Genomic DNA, 19817 nt, shown 5'->3' with positions numbered 1-19817 from the left:
CCTGGAAAGATGCAAGAGGGAAAATTTACCTTTGGTATGAGATCTGGGAAAGTTTTCCAGGGGACATGGCATTATGTGCTTCCTGCACTTCTATACATATGAAGTTTAATCTCATTTAAAATTGAAAGAGAAAGTACTTGTGTTGGTAATATGAGACTTTAATAAAACAATGACAACAGGTAACATTTAGATTGAAGAATTCAATAGTACTTGGCAATGAGGAAATCATTTTTCTGCATATCCTAAAATGTGACAGCATAATTATTATGAATGATACATAATGACTAGTGAAAATGAAGGAGGTTAAAGGTAGTTACCTCACAATCTCGTTTATGATGCTCTCCAACCTGTCGATAGTTTATGGCATATTTTCAGCGTGCATTTTATTTAACCATTATTTATAAAACCTCATAAGCAGGAATGGTGCTACAGATCATAAACTTTTTTTTTTTATTCCTGAAAACTTACAGGGCAAATGAACCTTAGAGAACTCTGGATTGTCTTCAAAATCTGAACTCATCATTGGATGTGTGTACCGAGGTGGGATAAAGATGAGGAAGGGAAATCTTTTTAAGCATCCCAGAATCTGCCCAAGTCCTCATAGCTGACACAAGATAACTGTGTGTCATCTTAATAAAGGGGGTGCTTTATCCCCATCACATTTCTGGTTTATTTCTTAAGTATCATGTACCATTTTCCCCATCTCCATAACCATAGTCCTTTAAATAAAGAAAAGGATTATGACTTTCTCTAAATTAGTTAAAAACTATTTGGCCTTGCCAAAGAGCCTGAAAACTGCACTATTGTCTTGAAAAGGAAGTTTCATCCCAGGGGACCAGGAGATAGCTACTAATGAAATAGGATATTGAGGGCATAGTAAGGCTCTCCCTGTTCATGATTATCTTCCTCATTGGCCTGTTAAGTAGGATAAGCTATATTCAGGCACAGGAAAAGTAAATTCTGGGGTTCAGAGTTGAGGAATTGTGTAAAGGAAATTGAACAAAGATAGGCTTCCATATGGCCACTGGCATTTTCATCATTATTGGAAACTTTTTTGCTGCTGATTTTAATCAGGTTTAAATTTTTGGTTTGGAACTGACATTCTATTAGTATGAGTAATTCCTAGTGAGGAAACTTTCTCTGCTGGTGCTGATTGACAGCTACTGCATAACATAATCTTAGTGGAAGTTGGATTACATGACCCCTGAAAACTCCTCCAGCTTTAGAGTTACTTGCAGCACTGAGTAAGTGACTTGCCTGTCTCAGCACAACCAGACAGTCAGAGGAATAATTTGAACTCACCTTTTCCTAATTCCCAGGACTGTAATCTATGCTGATATTTGTGGCGCAAATCACCAACATCCATTGTTTCCTTTAATGTTTCTCTATGGTGCCAAGTAAATTATAATTTTATCTTTTTAAATTTGAAATATAATTATAAGAACATGGTCTTAGTTGGATTCAAATAGTTTCCTTTGGTTTACAAATAAAAAGTTATTTATATATTTGTATAGTATGCTAAAGTTTCCAAAATGCTTTTCATCTGTCATCTCATTTGAACTTGTTAACAGCTCTGTTAGATCATATATAACTTCCATTTTATAGATGAGGAAACTGAGACTCAATTAGTATAAGTCACTTGCCCATATTAAGAAACTCTTAAGGGTAAAAGACAGTATAGTATTAAAACTAGATCTTACCTGACTCCAGAGCTAATGTCATCTCCATAAATTTTTCTATTAAATCCTTTTTATTCAGCATTATATTTCAGAATTTCTTTTCTTTTCTTTTTTTATCTTTTTGTGAGGCAGCTAGGTGATTCAGTGGATAGAGTGCTAGCTCTGGAGTCTGGAAGACTAGAATTCAAATACAGATTCAGTCACTTACAAGCTGTTTGGCCCTGGACAAGTTACGTAAATTGTTGGCCTCAATTTCCTCATCTGTAAAATGGGGCTAATAATATCATCTATTTCCCAGGGTTCTTGTGACAATCAAATGAAGTAATAATTATTAAGTGCTTAGCACAGTGCCTGGCACATAGGACGTGCTCTCTAAATGTTAGCTATCATTATTATTATTATTATTATTATTAATTTCTTGGCTTATTAGTCAAGTGCAGATGTCTCTCATTGCTTTTCTACCTGATTCTTAATTTTCCATGTGTTTTCTTGTTTATAGCATTTTCATATACCCAGTTTATAGAAAGATGAAACTGAGTCACATCCAGGTTAAGTTGTATGGTGAAGTTTACCTAGGAAATCAGAAGCAAAACCCTATTTTGTCATTCTCAAACTCTCTCTATATTTTGGCTTTCAGTGATGGTTACCTCTTTTGTGTGATTATCTGGGCCGACAGAGCACTCTTTCCAAGTTGTCTATTTTTGTTATTGTTGCTGTTCTCATTGTTGTGGATGCATGTGCAGACCCAGTTTAACTATCTATACCCATATCTATATCTATAAACACATACATATGCACACAAAATATGGTTAATTAATATTTGTGCAACTCAGATTATACATTGACTTGTGATGATGTTAGTTACACATGCAATTATAAAAAGAATTTGTGATAGGTGTCACCTGTGTCCCCATAGGGAAATGCCTTTATGGGAACTCCCTCGCTAACTTACAGGGTAACACATCTCAGACTTAGTGGAAAAGTCTAAGGGAACTCCCTGAGGCTCAGAGGGCTTGAACAACTTGTCCTGTCACAGAGTTAGTAAGCCACAACTAACAGGTTAATAAGAATCAAGTCTACCACATTTTAGCAATCCAAAATAGTGTGGTAGAGTTCAATTAAGGAATTGGCTAGATGGGGTTACTCCCTTTTATACTGATGGGAGTTGAAAGTGCCTTCCCATACCCAAAGAAGAGAATTAGACATATTCTTATATTGATTATGGTTGAAGGAACAAAGTAACCGCTATGCACTAAGGAACATGGAGCATAGCCGGCAATGAAAAAAGAACTTGATTTATCTTGAACGTCTTAACCAAAGTCCTATGTTGTATCATTGTGCCATTGATGAAATGAATAGGCCTGTCATCTCTAGAAAAGCACATTCAATTCCACTTTGTGGTTAGATAGCCAAAGCACTTTGAAACCCAAATTAAAAAATAGGACTATAGAAATGGTGCCTGACAGGTGGAAGAGCTATGGCATTTAAAGAAAAAAATATTCACGTTGTACAGGACTCATATGCTTAAAGTCATTCAAGAGCCAAAAGAAAAAAAAATGAAATATTTGAAACACAAAGGTCACACATGGCTTCAGTGTTTTATTTCCCATGCAGGGTTATTTTTTCCCTTCTTTCCTTCCTTCCTCCTTCCTCTCTCTTCCTCTCTCTCTCCCTCCTTTCTTTCTCTTTCTCTTTTTTCTTCCTTCTTTCCTTCCCTCCCTCCTTCTTCTTCTCTTTCTTCCTTTCTCTCTTCTTTCCTCTCTCTTTACTTTCCTTCCTTGTTTCTCTTTCTTTTTTCTTCTTTCCTCCCTTCCTTGCTTCCTTCTTTCTTTCTTTTTTCATTTCTCTATCTTCCTCCCTCCTTCCTTCTTTCCTTGCTTCCTTCTTTTCTTCTTTCTTTCTGTCTTCCTCAAAGATAGTTAAATGCCAAACAAAATAGAAAGCACTGGATGGGAAAATTATCACTCCTCTCACACAATGGCCTTTTAATTGGGTGGTATGCATTCAGGGTTGTTGTAAACCCTGGCAGTCAATGGGAATGAACACCAAAGTTGAAATGTCATGCCAAAGAAGAATCAGGCATTCATGAGCTGTAAGATTAAGGGTCTAGTCAAAACAAGTCAAAGTGATAAGGTTAGCATATGCCATGCTGACTTTCATTGCAATATAATCTAGAAACACATACAATATATTTGAAGCCCAAAATGAATAACTGACTACTAGTAATAAACAACATGAATCAGACAGGATATCAGCCTATTAAAATGTTCTGACATTTAATTGCTGTTAATTATTGATCTGTTTGATGAACAACTCAAACAGTAATAATATAGAAAAATACCATTTTTGATATTTGTAATCCAAAGCAAGCTTTCACTCTTACATCTGTTTTTGCACAGAAAAGATTGAATGATTTAGTTTTATTTTTTGTTTATTTCTGAAGGTTTCTATACAGTATCATTAAAATGATTGAACAGCTGTTTTGTAAAACCATTTACCACCATCTACCTTGCTAGATACTTTTCTTATTGGGTAATCATGTTCATGATTCTTCTGGGACTTCAAGCTTAATGGCCCACAGTAATACCTGTTAGAAATTTGCTTTGAAACTTGGAATATATCTTTAAATTCCCTCCCCCTTCTTCTTGATAATTGATTAAATCCTGTTTGTTCTATGGCATTTAAACTATGACGTTCACATACTTTCCATCTGTGTGACCCCTATGCAAGTCACTTAGGTTTTGTGAAACTCTTCTTTTTCATCTGCAAAATGGGCTTAATAATGGCATCTATTACATGGGAGGTTGGTGTAAAGAGTAAATGAGATACCGTAAAAAGGCTTTGCAAATTTTAAAGAATTGTTGTTTGTTATTATGTTGTTGTCATCATCATCATGGTCATTCACAATAACATTTTTTTCTTGAAATGTTTATCTGCGACACAGTAAACATGATGGAGAAATTTTTATAGGGGCAATTTCTTATTTAGGAAATATTTTGATATGGCCATAACAAGTATGCAATCTAGAGAGTTGTTTTTTGTGTGTTTTCATTTCTGTTGGAGGGGAGACAATGAGGTTTTCTTATTGCATGAGGTATAGGTACTCTTCATTTTATGTTTCAGTTGGCTTAGCTGAGGAGGCGTTGCTCCCACCCCATCAGTCTCCTCCCTGTCTGTGAAATAGGGGAAGGAAAAGTTATCTCTAAAATCACAGAATCTGAGTTAGAAAAGACCTCAGAAACCATCTACCCTTTCACATAACACCCACCATCCCTTCTCACTCCTTTTGATTCTTTATCATCTCTTTATCAGATGGCCACTAGGTGGAGCAGTAGAGATTGGACCAGGGAAAGCTAGGGTTCAAATCCAGCTCAGACTTATTAGCTGTGTGACTCTGAGCAAGTTATTTACCTTCTGTTTGCATCAGCTTCCTCATCCATAAAATGAGTATAATAATATCACCTGCCTCTCAGGGTGCTTGTGAGGACCAATTAAGATAACAATTGTAAAGTCTTTAGCACAATACCTGACACGTTATATAAATATTAGCTATTATTATTCCTAAATATAGAATTTAAAGTCTTAAGTGTCTCTGTTACTACTGTTTACCCTAGGAAAACTTTTGACATCTACAAGTGCATTGATATTTGCAAGACGTATTGCTTTGGAGCCCCAGAACCATCTTTGGAGGCAGGTATGATTATCATCATTATCCCCAAATTGATAAAGAAACCAAGGCTTCAAGATGTTACTTGTAGCAAATGTCAGAGGTTTGGACACAGGATGAACTGATCCGAAGTCAGGCAAAAGGTATCTAATAGGCCATTTAACCTCTCAAAAATCCTAGACCAGGGAAGGGATGAGGGCTAAGACATATTGGCCTAGAAGGAGGGATGGTTATTTTTACTTCTAATTCTGTGAATGTAATTATGATATATGTGCATATGTTTTAAATATATATATACACATATATATGTATATATATATTACTTGGTAGATTGACTTCCTTGCATATTGAGCACTTTTGTGGCAATTTTGAATGGCACCTTCTTTTACATTATTTCCTCCAGGATTTTGTTAATGCTATGTAGAAATGCTATTGAGGTAGGTAAGTGGTACAGTGGATGGAGTGCTGAGTTTGGAGTCAGAAAGACCTGAGTTTAAATCTATCCTCAAACACTGAGTAACTCTGGTCAAGTCATTCAACTTCTGATTTCCTCAGTTTCCTTAAAATGGGGACAGTAATAGCACATACTTCATGTTTTTTTTTTGTGAAAATCAAAGAATATAATATTTCTAAGTGCTTAGCACAGTGCTTGGTACATTAAAGACACTCGATAAATTCTTATTTCATTCCCTTCTTGATTTCATTGATTGATTTCATATTCTGCTACTTTAATGAAGATACTGATTATATTAATTAATTTCTTTACTGATTCTCCATGGTTTTCTAAGGCAAGCATCACCTAATCCATAAGTGATAGCTTTACTAAAGTATATACCTTTGATTTTTGGAACTATGTAAAATCGCATTAGGAAAAAGAATGGGAGTTACCTGAACTTTCCTCACAATTCTGGAGTAAACCTTTTCATGTTTCTCCACTGCAAATCTAGCTTTTGGTATCCAAATTACTTTAAGTATCTCAATCATTTTCTTCTTTAAAACAAAAAAAAAACAAAAAAAAACGTAGTCCTATCCAGAGTTTCAAGTGTTCTCCAGTCACTGATCACTTGACATTTCTCCCCTGTTGTCCTGTTAATGGGCTTTTGCGAGGATCCAGAAGGTCAACTGTATTCACTCCCAGTTTTCCTTACAACCTAGCTCAGAGATTATTTTCTTAGTTTGACTAACAATCTTTCTTACAAAAACAATTGGCCTAAAGCTGGTGTAGGCCATAGGCTACTGTAATTCTCCTCAAAGTCTCCTTTCAAAATGCCACCTCCTTTAGTAGTCTCATTCCATATGTGCAAATTAACTGTCTGATGCATTTTAAACCTAATTAAGGCTTCATTAGCTTAACTAGGTTAACATTATCTATTTTCTATGTTAAAATCTGCTTTCTCTTCAGAGTTGCCTCACTCCCAAACTGCTGTTTTCCTTGAAGTTACCTTCAGTAGCATCAGTAAGAATGCCTATTTTAAAGTTAACTGAGCCCACTAGCACAAAAAGAATCCCATTTTTACTATCCCATTAATGGAACTACTTTAGTTGTGTGGATTCTCTAAAGAGAAATAGGAAAATGCAGATCAGAACTGTCTTTACTTTCAGAGACTGTCAATATTATAATATCTCTTTATTTTCCATTGGCATCTTTCTTTTTTTTCCCCATGGTTTCCTTTCATGTTGTCCTTTATGACTCAATGAATGGAGTGGTATTCTCATCTATTCCTCAAAAGCTCTTAGACATTTTGCTTCTTTACATATTTAAATAGTGCAAGACAATCTTCAATATTAAAAAAAATCAATTTAGCCAGTTACAAGAAAATTCATTCTAATTGCATTGTGGCAGATAGAGATTCTGCTGGTATCTCCTCCTTACTTTCCAAACTCTCATTCCTTCTATTGGAAAGTGACATTTTCCTATTGTCTCCCCCACTCCCTTATAAATGAGTAATGACACAAAAACTTCTCAGACCACTGTTGCATAGCTTGCCAGTCTCTCTAATAGATTCATTTGCCTTAAAGGGAGTGGCAGGGAAGAGGAAAAAGTACATGAAAGTCAAGACACTTTTCAGGTTACACCTTACCCTGTGCAATACCTGAGATCAAATGAGTCTTCCTTTATAGCCATAAGCATCACCATATAACGTATTTTTATTTTAGATTCCCTTGTATGTTCCTTAGATTTTTGAAGGAAGTAGAATCTTTTGTTGTTTTGCAACATTGGCTATCACACCATCCATCCAATGGCCATTTTTTATGGGCTTATGGGATCTTGGCGCTAGGTAGCGTGTGTTGATTGGAGGAGTGAGGTAGATGACCTCTGCAGCTTCTTCCAGCTCTAGTTCTATGATCCCATGATTCTATACTAATCATGAATCCTACTTTAGGGAGAAAATCAAAGATTTTATTTTCAAAGGACAGTGTGAGAATTTATTCTAAACCCAAGATCAATAGAATCTAAAAATCAATGGAAAATATTTGAAATGAATTGTATGCAACGTGCGCCTATAGAGGTAGATAAAAATATATGACACACGCAGCTTCTAGAAAGAGACAGTTAAAGTTAACAGAGGGGACTTCAGCATATGGGGTGCTCAGGGAGAAATAGCACCTCTGGTGCAAGGGCTTGCCAACCTCTTTTCAGGGCTACTTATTCACCTTTGGTTTCTACTGGTCACCCAACTCGTACCTATGGTTGCAAAAAACAGGAGCAGGTGCAGCAGCTACCCTCCACTAAAACCAGCTCAGCAGATAACCTAAACCAGGTTGAGGATAACTGATAGACTTCAAACCTATTGGGAAGTTAGGGAATTTTCCTTCCCAAGCACGTGAAGACTTCTCCCAGTAGAACAGGCAGATGAGAACAACTTGTCCCAACTGCCAGGAAGGTGGTTGAAGCAGGTGCAGACAGCAAAGGTGCAAGGTCATCAGCTGTATTCTGGGCTAACGCTACTGGTCTTGACTTGCCACTGGACTCTGATGACTCTGGAAGACAGTGAGGTCGATGACTTTGTGTGTCTAGGTCTCTAGCCAAACACAATTTATCTAAGAAGAGACTGCTAAAAAGGGAGGCAGTGGCTAGAGGAGAAATTGGATATTCATTAACTCTGTAAATGTCCTAGAACACTGGGATGAGAACCTTTTATGCAAATTAAATATATGTGTGTGGATACACACACACACACACACACACACACACATCAGATTATTTACAAGTCCGGTATTAGCTTTCCTTTCTTTCTTTCTTTTTCTTTCTTTCTTTCTTTCTTTCTTTCTTTCTTTCTTTCTTTCTTTCTTTCTTTCTTTCTTTCTTTCTTTCTTTCTTTCTTTCTTTCTTTCTTTCTTTCCTTTCTCTACTCCTCACTCTCCTTTCTTCTTTTCTTGCTTTCTTCCTTTCTTTTTAAATTCCACATAGCCTCAGACAAAGTCATATTATGATATTTTGGTATTTTGGCTGATATAACAAACCATGCAACACAGCTATATTTCCCAGATGTGGAGAATAAAGCCAGGATTTTGTACAGTTGTGAAGGAACCTAGGCATTCAGTCTTCTGAAAAAATTCTCTAAACTAGCCAGATGCACACTTGAGACAGAGCTGTCTGCATAATCAGCCATGCAGAAAGATTATATATTTTCCTGAGAAAACTCAAATCCCTTATGGTTTAACTCTTATTCATCTTTATGCTCTAGACAGTAAAATGATACACTAAAAAATGAGTTATAACCTGTCTCTCCAGTTAGCACATTATACCATTAACACTAACATAAATTTCTTGTGTAGGAGAAAAGTGTTAGCTGCGTAAAGTGTGTTTGCTGAATCCACTAGCCTATGGCTTGCAATGTACTCTTTCCCATGCTTAGCCAAGTACTTGGGGAAATCCTTGAAGGGAAAGGAATTTCTTTTTATTCTCTGCTCCCCACCCAATCCAACAACCTTTTGGAACTCTGCCAGGAGCTGGAGAGGAAACAAGAGTGCAATACAACATGGTCTCTGCCTTCTAGCAGTTTATAGACAAGTCTGGAAGATGAGACTCATATAGAAGACATACACACTCTTAGAGTGAAAAATATAAATAGCCAATATTCAAATGGCTCCATAATCTTGTCAATTTGGACATTGCTTCCAATAATTCATTTTGTAACTCACCCATGGCTCCTGGAGGACTGAATGACTCTTGAATGTACCCTCCCACAAGTTTACCATAGGGAATCCATCCACACTGGTGTTTTTCCCTACGTCTTCCTGACGTGTCCGTGATATCAATGTGGGAATCTGGTAAACTGCAAGGAATTAGTGATAAAGAAAAATTGGAAAGGACAAAGATAAATGTGGAATCAGGTACATCCATTTACCTTTGGAAAATTGAAGCTGCAGAATTTGGAGCATGCTGAGGGAAGAAGATACGTCTTTAAAGAGAAATAGGGGTTTTCTTCCCATGCAACAAGAGAAAACTACAATAGGACCATTGAGAAAAACAGCATAAGACTTTCCTTTTATCATTTATGAATGGCTCTAAATATGTATTTCCACCTTAAAATTATGAATTTATAAATGAGAGCAATCAAGGTGAGTATGGCTATAACTAGCGATGGAGATGTCTACAACTATTCTAAACTTGAAACCCTAAAGTGTTTGCTCAATCCAGAAATTAAATTAATATGTTTGTGGATCAGTTTTGTTTTTTAAATACACAATAGTTTGGAATATTATGTGTTAGCCATGGAAAATGTCATGTCATAAATGAATGCTCCAAAATACTGAGAGCCATAAGGATGGCAGAGCTAATGGGGCTTTGTCCCAGGACATCCCTTTGAAAGAAGGGCTACGTGGGATATCGGGTTTGTACTGTGCTGCCCCTGACTGTCCAGGATGTCTAGGGGATGGGCTTCCCTTTCTCCAGGAAGGATTTTGACTAAACAAGACAATGTTTCTTCATTCCCATTCCTCATCTCCCTTCATTCCGCTGAATTTACCCCAGATGCCACAATTCCTGGATATGGCTCAGCAGTTGAACATTTTTTCCACTTGTCTTTAAACTCCAAGGTTTTCAAGTACTATGCATGAAGTGAATGTCATCAGTGAGTAAATGATACTTTAGACTTTTATTTCAATCATGAGATGGATGGACACAGGTGGCTTTAGTGAGCCCTAGCTCATCCTACAGAGTTCAAGAAGTCCAAAAAGATATTATTGCAGTTCTTAAACAGAGCTGGGGAGAGGGAAGCCTGCTTAGCTAATCAAGACAAGAAGACAACCATTGTGAACACCTGCAGGATGTCAGGATTATGGCCATGGAGAGGCTGAGAGAGGTGTTAGCTCTATAGGGGGGAAACACTAATAAAATTGACTCTTTGGTTCCAGGCTAATTAGCCCAGGGAGGAGGGAGGAGGCCATTTGGTCCTCTGAGTGGTGAAGTCACTACTGACCAATCAGATGGAGGAAAGGATGTTCTGAAGGCAATATCACTAAGAGAAATACAATACTCTGAGCCTTGAATCTTCAGGTGTTTGCCAGAGATTCAGGAAAAAACCCTTCAGGGGAGGGGAGAAGGCTATGCACAGCCAAGCATAGAAGCTTCCTCCTAGAAAAAATTTACACGTGCCTTATGTTGCCATAAAGGACCTTAGGCTATGTGTATTTATTTCTGCACTAAGAATTGGTTCAAAAGCATGCTTAACTGTTGCTAGAGCTTTTGGCCACTGAGACCATGTCTCATGTTCCTAATATACAGAGAATTCCATAGAGAATGTAAAGCAGAGAGCACTGTACCTACCAGGCTAGAATAACTAAGTAATCAGTGTTAAGTGAAATCAGGCTTATTTTCTCCTAGCTTTATGGTTACTGCTATGAGTCACATTTTACTAAGAAAAAATAAGGCAGATCAAATAAATGATATCATTAATGGGGACATTTTTCTCTTTAAAATAATCAACCAGATTGAGATCCCCACTAATTCCCCTCAGTTGCTATGATGTGAATTTCTTCTGAAGTACTTCGATTTGAAATGAGAGTTCTACATATCTTTTATGTGGTTAAATCCAAAGATGAAACAATAGGTACAATGATTGCAGCCCTGTAAATGGTAAGAACAATAGCAATCAACTGAATGGGGTCATTATAATACCCAAGCTTAATACTGAAAACATATATGTATTTGTATATATACACATGTTGTATAGTAAGATGATGACTTTTTTTTCGTGTCTATTTAATGACAAGAAGATTTCAGTGACCCAGTTTACTCTACTTACCAAGTCAAGTGAAGGAGCCTTTTTTAAATACTTATTTTGTTGTTCCAAGCACTATGTTAAGTATTAAGAATACAAATACAAGGGAAAAAAGACAGTTCCTGCTTTCAAGGAGCTTACATTCTAATGAGAGAAACCATTTCATGAAAGGGAGCTGAAAATCAGAATGTCAAGGAGTCAGACAGGGATGGGGAGTGAGAGTCTGGAGACCAAGTAGAATCCAGACAGAAACAGGGACGTGGCAGAGCTGGGTACTTCCCTTAAAATGGAGGTATTCTGAGAGGAACTAACCAATCAGAGAAAGGGGCTACAGGGGTGGAGTGAACTTTCAAGGTGAGATAGCTGTTTGTGACATGACTGAGAAAGAAAGGCCAGTCAAGAGTGGAGTCCAGAAATGAATGAAGCCATGGATGGCCTGGGCACTTTTCTTAACATGAAGGTTCTCCCAATTCATGGGAGGAAGGGGCCACAGGATGGGTAGAAGATCCAGGGATGGAGTGGAATGAGTGTCCATGATGAGGAGGTTAGAGGAACAGAAGGAACTTCCAGAGTAAGGTGATGCCTAATAGCTATCAGAAACAATAACTAAAGACCTGGAAGTGATCTCATGTGGTCCATTGTTTTCCTTTATGCTATAGTTCATGGTTGACATGTGACTTTTTGTCCTTTTATCTCCATATGTGGCTGTAAAAGAATACCTGTAGCCCAGCCCGTAGAGAAGACAGAATCCCCTTCCTCTCCTGTTGCTCAGCAGCAGGGGCAGATCCTGTTATGGGGTTACTTCCCCTGTGTCTCTTGCTCTACTGGCAGTAAACGGACTGATTCCTGATTCCTCATATAGCCCAAAAGTGACAGCTCAGCATCACATGTCAAGTGAGGGGCTAGTCTATGAGTCTATGCAATTGGCCAGGAGCTGCAACAGGCCTTTGCTGGAAGGAGGGCTTCAGAATATAACACTGGTGAGAAAGGCTCTTAGAATCACAGAATCTCAGAGGTGGAAGAGTCTTCAAAAACCAAAAGTGGAACCAGAATCTGAATGGAAATCCCTCACTAGACCATGCTTCAGGATGTAGTGGATGAGCCCTTCTCTTGGGTTCTTGAAGTAAAGGCTAAACACTTGATAGGTAAGGGGGCAACTCCATTGCCACTGAGATTCCTTCAACTACAATATTTTTGTGGTGCTATGATGGATAATTAACCCCTGGTCACTCGCTCCGTGATTGAAGATATCCTAGAAGGGAGATCCACTACCTTCCAAGGTTGTCCATTCATCTGAGGATATTCTAATGCTTTTTTGAGCTGTTTTTATTTTTTTTTGTTTCTCTTCCCAGATATCAAGCTTAAATTTGCTTCTTTGCAACCTCTCATTGCTTCTGCACCTAGACTTTGGGGCCAAACAAAAGAAATCTAGTCCTCCTTACTTATTTGAAAATACCTAATAAAATTAAAATATTTGTCCTTAAAATATTTGAAAATACCTATCATATTTCTCCTGAGTCTTTGCTTTTTCAAATTAAAACAAAATCAATTATCAAACATTTATGTTTTTTTCTCTTTGCCTCAAACCTAGAAAAAATATAACAAAAATTAAAAAAAACCTAGTCAAGCCCAACAGATTCTCATGTTAGCCTAGATATGTCTAGCGCTTTGTGTCCCACTGTGCATCTTGGTGCATCACCAGCACCTCTGTCAGAGTTCTCCATCATCAGTCCCTTGGAATCCTGGTTTGGCATTGCTTCCATGACAGTTCTTAAGCCTTTCAAAGTTGCTTATCTTTACAATATTGTTGTTTTTATGTAATTGTTTTTCCTTGTTCTATTCACATCACTCCATACATCTAAGTCTTGTCATGTCTTTGGTATTTTCCCTTTCATTCTTCCTTACAGCCCAGTTTTCTCTGAACATGTTCAGCTCTTCAACAACCTCATACGACATGAATTTAGGCCCTTTCACCATCCTATTGCCCAACTCTGGGTATTTTCCAGATTATCAGTCTTATTTTCCCCTAAACTGTGGTCCTCTGAATTAAATGCAAAGATTAGGAGAGTACCCATTTCTTTAATGGGTGGTACTACAATGTAACATGGACACTGGGATATAGGTAGACACTTGGCATGCAACTATTTGACCCAACTAAAATTCCATCTTGTAGAGGAAGCCTTTCCCAATTCCCTTGGAATTCTAGTGTCTTCTTTCTATTGATTATCTATCCTGTATATCTTGCACATATATAGCTGTTTGTATGTTATCTTTCCCTTTAGACTATGAGCTTCTTAAGAGCAGGAACTGTCTTTTGTCCTTCTTTGTATACCCAAGGCTTAGTACAGTTCCTGGCATGTAATAGGAGCTTTATAAATGCTTATTGAATGACTGATCTTCTGAAATTGTCTTTGAGAAAACATACCGCCTGCTCTTAAATATATTAGAAGACTAAAGAAAAATGTCTGTCAGTGACTGTCAATAAGCATTCATTAAAATATTCCCCTAGATGGATAAGACAGGATCGGTATTTGGTGTGAGAAAGCATGGCCATTTAAATGTTACCAATACAAATGAGAGACAGAATGGGGAAGTGTAAAGATGTCAAATTCAAATAGAAATGAGGGTTACTAAACCATAGGAAAGGATCCCTGTCTCTGCTTATTGACTTAGAAAATCACACATTAGCATATCTATGTTTTATAGTATTTTTATTTATTGTGTTAAATATTTCCCAATTACATTTTATTCTGAATTAAACTGCACTTGAGAGGACTGTGACTGGGGGAAGGGAGTTTGACACCCCATTTATTGTGGTTGGGAGTCCTAGGTATCAGTTGGATCTTGAGTATTTACCAGATATATAATGATTAACAGGTCAAATAAGCTGACTAAACCTCAGAATCCTCATCTGTGAAATGGGTATAATAGTAATTGTGATACTGTTGAGGTTTAGGGGTGGTGGGACCCCAAAATCACAACACATGAGTCCTGCCTGAAAGAATTTGGGCCAAGCCTTCTTTCAGCCAAAGACAAAGTTTATTAGAATATCCGTCATATTGGGCAGACTCTTGAGTCTGAACATTAGTGAGCTATTAGCTAGATCATAAGAATCTGAGTCCTGGCTAGATTGTAAGAATCTGAGCATCTTAATGGAGACAAGATGGACCTTATATCCAGAAAGACTATGGGAGGGATCTAGGAGTGGCCAAGTAGCCTAGGAAGTAATAGAACTCCAGGGACCTGGATCAAGTGACCCAGGGAGACATTGGGTGTTGACATTATGAAAGGTCAGTTGATGGGATTATAGCCTCAGGCAAATGCCAGAGATTTGGCCATGTGGGAAAGTCCAGGTTTTTTCCTTTTAGGGGTCTAGATCCCATCCTCATTAATAGCATCCTTCTCTTGTTATTGTAAGTGAAACTGAAGCATGATAGAAATATAGAGTTTTATATATATGTATATATATATATAGTTATATATACATATATGTACACACATATGTGTGTATACGTACACACACATACAGGAATAGAAATATTTTCATATTTAGAAGTCAAATATTACTTGTGGTATCCACTTGTGGTATAATTTATGATTTTAGAGGAATTATTTTAAAATTTTAAATCATTGGTCAATTAATAAATATTGCTGCACTTTAATCCAATAAAGAATTTATAACAACAAAGTTTTGCTGAAGATCTTGAGAATCATTATGAACCCCTAGTATTATTTCTATCAATAGGTAAAGTAAAAGGGCATCCAAATGGCAGAGTGGATAGAGTACCAGGCCTAAAGTCAAGAAGACCTGAGTTCAAATCTGGCCTCAGCATCTACTAGCTGTGAGACTCTGGGCAAGTCACTTAATCCTGTTTGCCTCAGTTTCCTCATTTGTAAAATGAACTGGAGAATGGCAAACTACTCTAGGATCTTTGCCAAGAAAACCCTAAATAGGGTCACGAAGAATCAGACATGACTGTACAACAACAACTAGCAGTAACAGACACCACAAAATAGCATTGCCCCCTCTGACTTGAATACAGACATATCCACGATCATATAGAAAACCACATTCTTATTCCATAGCCAGAAATAAAGCTGTTTAGTTAACACATTGGAGCTCAAGTTAACATCATCTGCATTTCCAATATGTGTGTTTATATAAATACCATATGCAGATAAATTGTGATACCACAGTCATTTAGCACACTTCAGTATAGTTACCGTAGTGCTCCTAACGCTATGATATGTGCCTAATTTGGTACAGAGTTGTATCAACAGGGAAATGCCAATTCAGTCCAGGCATGCCTCTTGTCAAGCACCGCTAGGGAAAGGGAAGAGATTTGTTAAGTTCCTACCACTTGTCAGTTACTGTGCTAAGCACTTTATTATCTCGTTTGAACTTCATAACAATAGGTGCTATTATGACCCCACTTTTACAGTAGTAGAAACTGAGGTAAACAGAGGTTTAAGTGACTTGTCCAATGTTTCACAGCTGGTAAGTGCCCGAGGCTGGCTGTGAACTCAGGTTTTCCTGATCTAGACGCAGGGCTCTATCTGCTGCTTCTTAAAATAATGATAATATCTTCATAATTGCCATTTCTACTCTTCAACAATAAATCAAAACTGATTACTGAGTACTAATTTAATTTTTAAAAATATACTAAGTTTTTTGCAATTTGACAGTCCAAATTCTATGAGCAGTTTTTAAGATCCTCCAGGCATTGGGATTAAGCCCTAGGAATAAAAAAATAAAATGAAGAAGTTCCTGTACTCAATGATCTTACATGGAGATGAAAGAAACATAGGCTATGAGCCCTTCATCTCAATGAGTTCACAGTCTTACTAGAGGGAAAAATTACATAACTATGAAAAATTAACTAATAAAATATGTCCAAGTACTAATGTAAGATTAGTACAAAATGAGACCCACAGTTAAGAAGTGCTTAGAAGTAGGGGAGTGGGAGAGATTCCAGTGGTGGTCAGAGGAAATAGAAAAGTATGTTGTAGGCACATTTTTTTCCCAGAGAGCTGATTGTTAAACACATACCAATATACCAGTTGTCAAGTATTTCCCCACCCCTCTTTGCTCAGGGTTCTCAGGTAACCTAAGGGTGTTAAAGGGAGTTGTGTAGTCTCTGCTATTAACTCAAACCCCAGGCTGATTTTGTCACCCAGTTTCAATGGGCCAAGCATCTTACTTCCATTTAGCCACTTAAAATTCAGATTAGCTTTAACAAAGGAATAATTACTTAAAAGATATAGCAAAAACCATCACACATATTCCCCCTAACACCTCAGGAACATAAATCTTCCTACTCCTCCCAGTGTCTGTAAGGAATTAGGTTCATCGTTTAACTCAATTCTAAATAGCATCGATTAGGGTGCCAAGTTCAGGTACTAAATGCCACCATCCCACCCCCAGCTTTTCAGGACAGCCCTGGTGGTCTTGTTGCAACGGGCAGGCCAGAATCTTGGTCTCCAAGGTTGGCATGGCTTGAGCTCCTGAGTTGGACAGTATATTTCCCTCGCCTAGAACTGAATAGAACAAATGAAATAAGACAAAAACAAAACAAAACAAAACAAAACAAACAAACAAACAAAAAACCAAGACCTGTAAGTCCTGGCCGTAACACATAAGGGGAAGGGAAATGTAGCCCTTCCTCTGCCTAACTTACTGCATGGTGCTCCTCCCCCACCAGCTCTCTACCCAGTCATTCTTTCTCCAATAAGTTGACTGTGTCTTGGCTGCATACATTTCTCCTGCATGATGCCACACTTCCCAATGTTCAGCTATCCAGAACAGCATCAGGGACAAAACAGAGGACCACCAGACAAAATGGAACCCCTTTAGTTTTCCCAGCTACTCCTGGCACCTCATGCAGCCAGGCTCTCCTAAGCACCTTATTTCCCTTGAGGTCCCAGGAGATGTCACAATGGCATTATTAGTAATTGTTCACCTGTCTTTCTTTTGGGAGAGAAACCCATTCTCCTACAGAGTTCCTTGAATCAATCAGCACTTGGGGTACTGTTCCTAATAGCCACCACACATTTCTATATGGTTGGGAGTCAGCCATTTTCCAAGTAATCAGGTACTTGGGATGATGTGCAGCCAGAGGTGTGCTAGAGCCAGCCCAAACCAGCTTGCGAGAGCTTATTGGTAAATTTTCAGTGGTAGCATTCACACCTTGGAAATTGGCAATGCTTCAAATCAGGGACTCATATTGTTTTCTTATCATCTACATTTAAGAAAGTGATAGGAAAAAAATGCAGAGTCAACCCTGAAGTGTGTGGCATGTGCATTTTTATTTTCAGAGAGCTGGTTATTAAACATTTGCCGGCACAGCACATCAGTTTTACTGCGCCGGGTCAGGGCTTGTTAAAGAATTCTGATTGACTCAATCTTATATCCTTTTGATTAAGCTTGTCTGACTTGTCCAATATAAGAAGTTATTAATGGAAAAAAAATCTGTTCATTTCCTAATGAGGTGTTTGTTTTCCTACGAAGAAAACAGTGTCTTAGGTTATTATTTTAATATGAACCACTTGGATAAGAGATGATTATTATAAAATTTTAGATCACTCTGAGGAATTTAGAGAAAATTGGGAGAACTTAGAGTAAAAATGAGGAATGAAGGGAACAGAGCCACAAAAACAATATAGACACTGACTACAATAATGCAAATAGAAAGAACCCTAAATGAATGTCAAAAGTCAGAGTAATTGTAATGACTTATTTTGGTCCCATAAAATAGATGATGAAGCTCACCTCCTTTCTATAGGAAGGTGGTGGTCTGTAGGTGAAAAATGTTACCTATGCTAACTGATACCTGTTGGTTTTGCTTAACATTTTGTCTTACTTATAAGGGTACCAGGCTTGGGGGTGGTGGTGGGGGAGGGGCTGACAAAAATGATTAATGTAAAAACAGAGGCTATCAATGAAACTTATTTGTGAAAAAAAGTTAAATTCAGGTAAACATGCATCTTAGAAATAGCATTTTGTCCTCAAAGGATATTTTTATTAAATACCATCACTATTTAGGACTTTATCTCCATGCTCAATATGTAGCAGGATGCAATTTGGGGAAGAAGCCATACTTCAAACAACTTTCTGGCAACTTTTCCAGGTTGCCAGGTGTATGGTATAACTTCTTGCCAACTCTCTGCTGAATTTTTCACCTTCCATGGCAATTAACAATAGCAACTCGGGCAAACTTGTTAAAGGGAGATAATCTATTCATTTTATATATCTTGAAATGTTCTTATTCTTTGGTTGTATGACTTGATTTAAATAAAATATTAGCTGGTTGGAGCAGCTAGGTGGTATAATGGTTAGAGCACTGGGCCGTGGAGTCAGGAAGACCTGAATTCAAATCTGGCCTCAGGCACCTACTAGCTGGATGGCCCTAGGTAAGTCACTTAACTTTGCTTCAGTCACGAGGAGTCAGAAATAACTCAACAACAACAAACTTAGTTGATTGACTTGAGTTCCTCTTCATTGTCTAATATTTTCTTGTTCTATATCAATCTTCCTGTTTATGTACTTGATTCAGTTCAATATGGACTTGTTTTGTGTCTGCTCCATGTTAAATAATATACAAGTTGTTGGAGACACAAATACCAAAAAGGAAATCAATTCTGACATTAAGGAACTAATAGATACATTCCCAAATGCTTAATGGCAGGGCAAGGATGATGTCATTTTTCCTCTGTGTTCTCCATAGTGTTTTGTGCTCCTTCTTTAAAAAAAAAAAAAAAAAACCAGAATTGGGATTTCATTGGTATAGAGAGCTCCCAATGAGGAATTTCCTCTAAAGATGCTCCTTGGCGTCTTTTCTGTGATTATTAATATTTGAGAAGGTGACTGAGCTGTAAAAGTGGATTTGTCCATGGAGGTAGGATTTGAAGTCACAGATTGCTAACTCTAAGGCCAGTTTTCTATCCACTGCATCATCCTGCTTGGTACACTGTAGGGGATTAATAAACAATTATTCAACTGAATTTGTTGAATTGAATAAGATGTATCATTTTACCCCGAGCAAAAGATAATATGGATCTCTTCCTTAGTCAGAGTTGATACTCCTCCAAGTTTGTGATTCACAGAAATGCTAACGAAGACACCAAGACAATTGGACATGGGTTACTTAACAGTCATAAAAGGGACCGTCATTTTAGAACTCTCAGTCACCTTAGAGTTCAAAGTATTTAACCAAGCCCCTTGACCTCTCCCAAAGCAGCGCAACT

This window comes from Vombatus ursinus, unplaced genomic scaffold, assembly GCF_900497805.2.
Source record: "Vombatus ursinus unplaced genomic scaffold, bare-nosed wombat genome assembly UNPS02014810.1, whole genome shotgun sequence".
Lineage (NCBI taxonomy): Eukaryota > Metazoa > Chordata > Mammalia > Diprotodontia > Vombatidae > Vombatus > Vombatus ursinus.
This window is presented reverse-complemented; position numbering follows the sequence as displayed.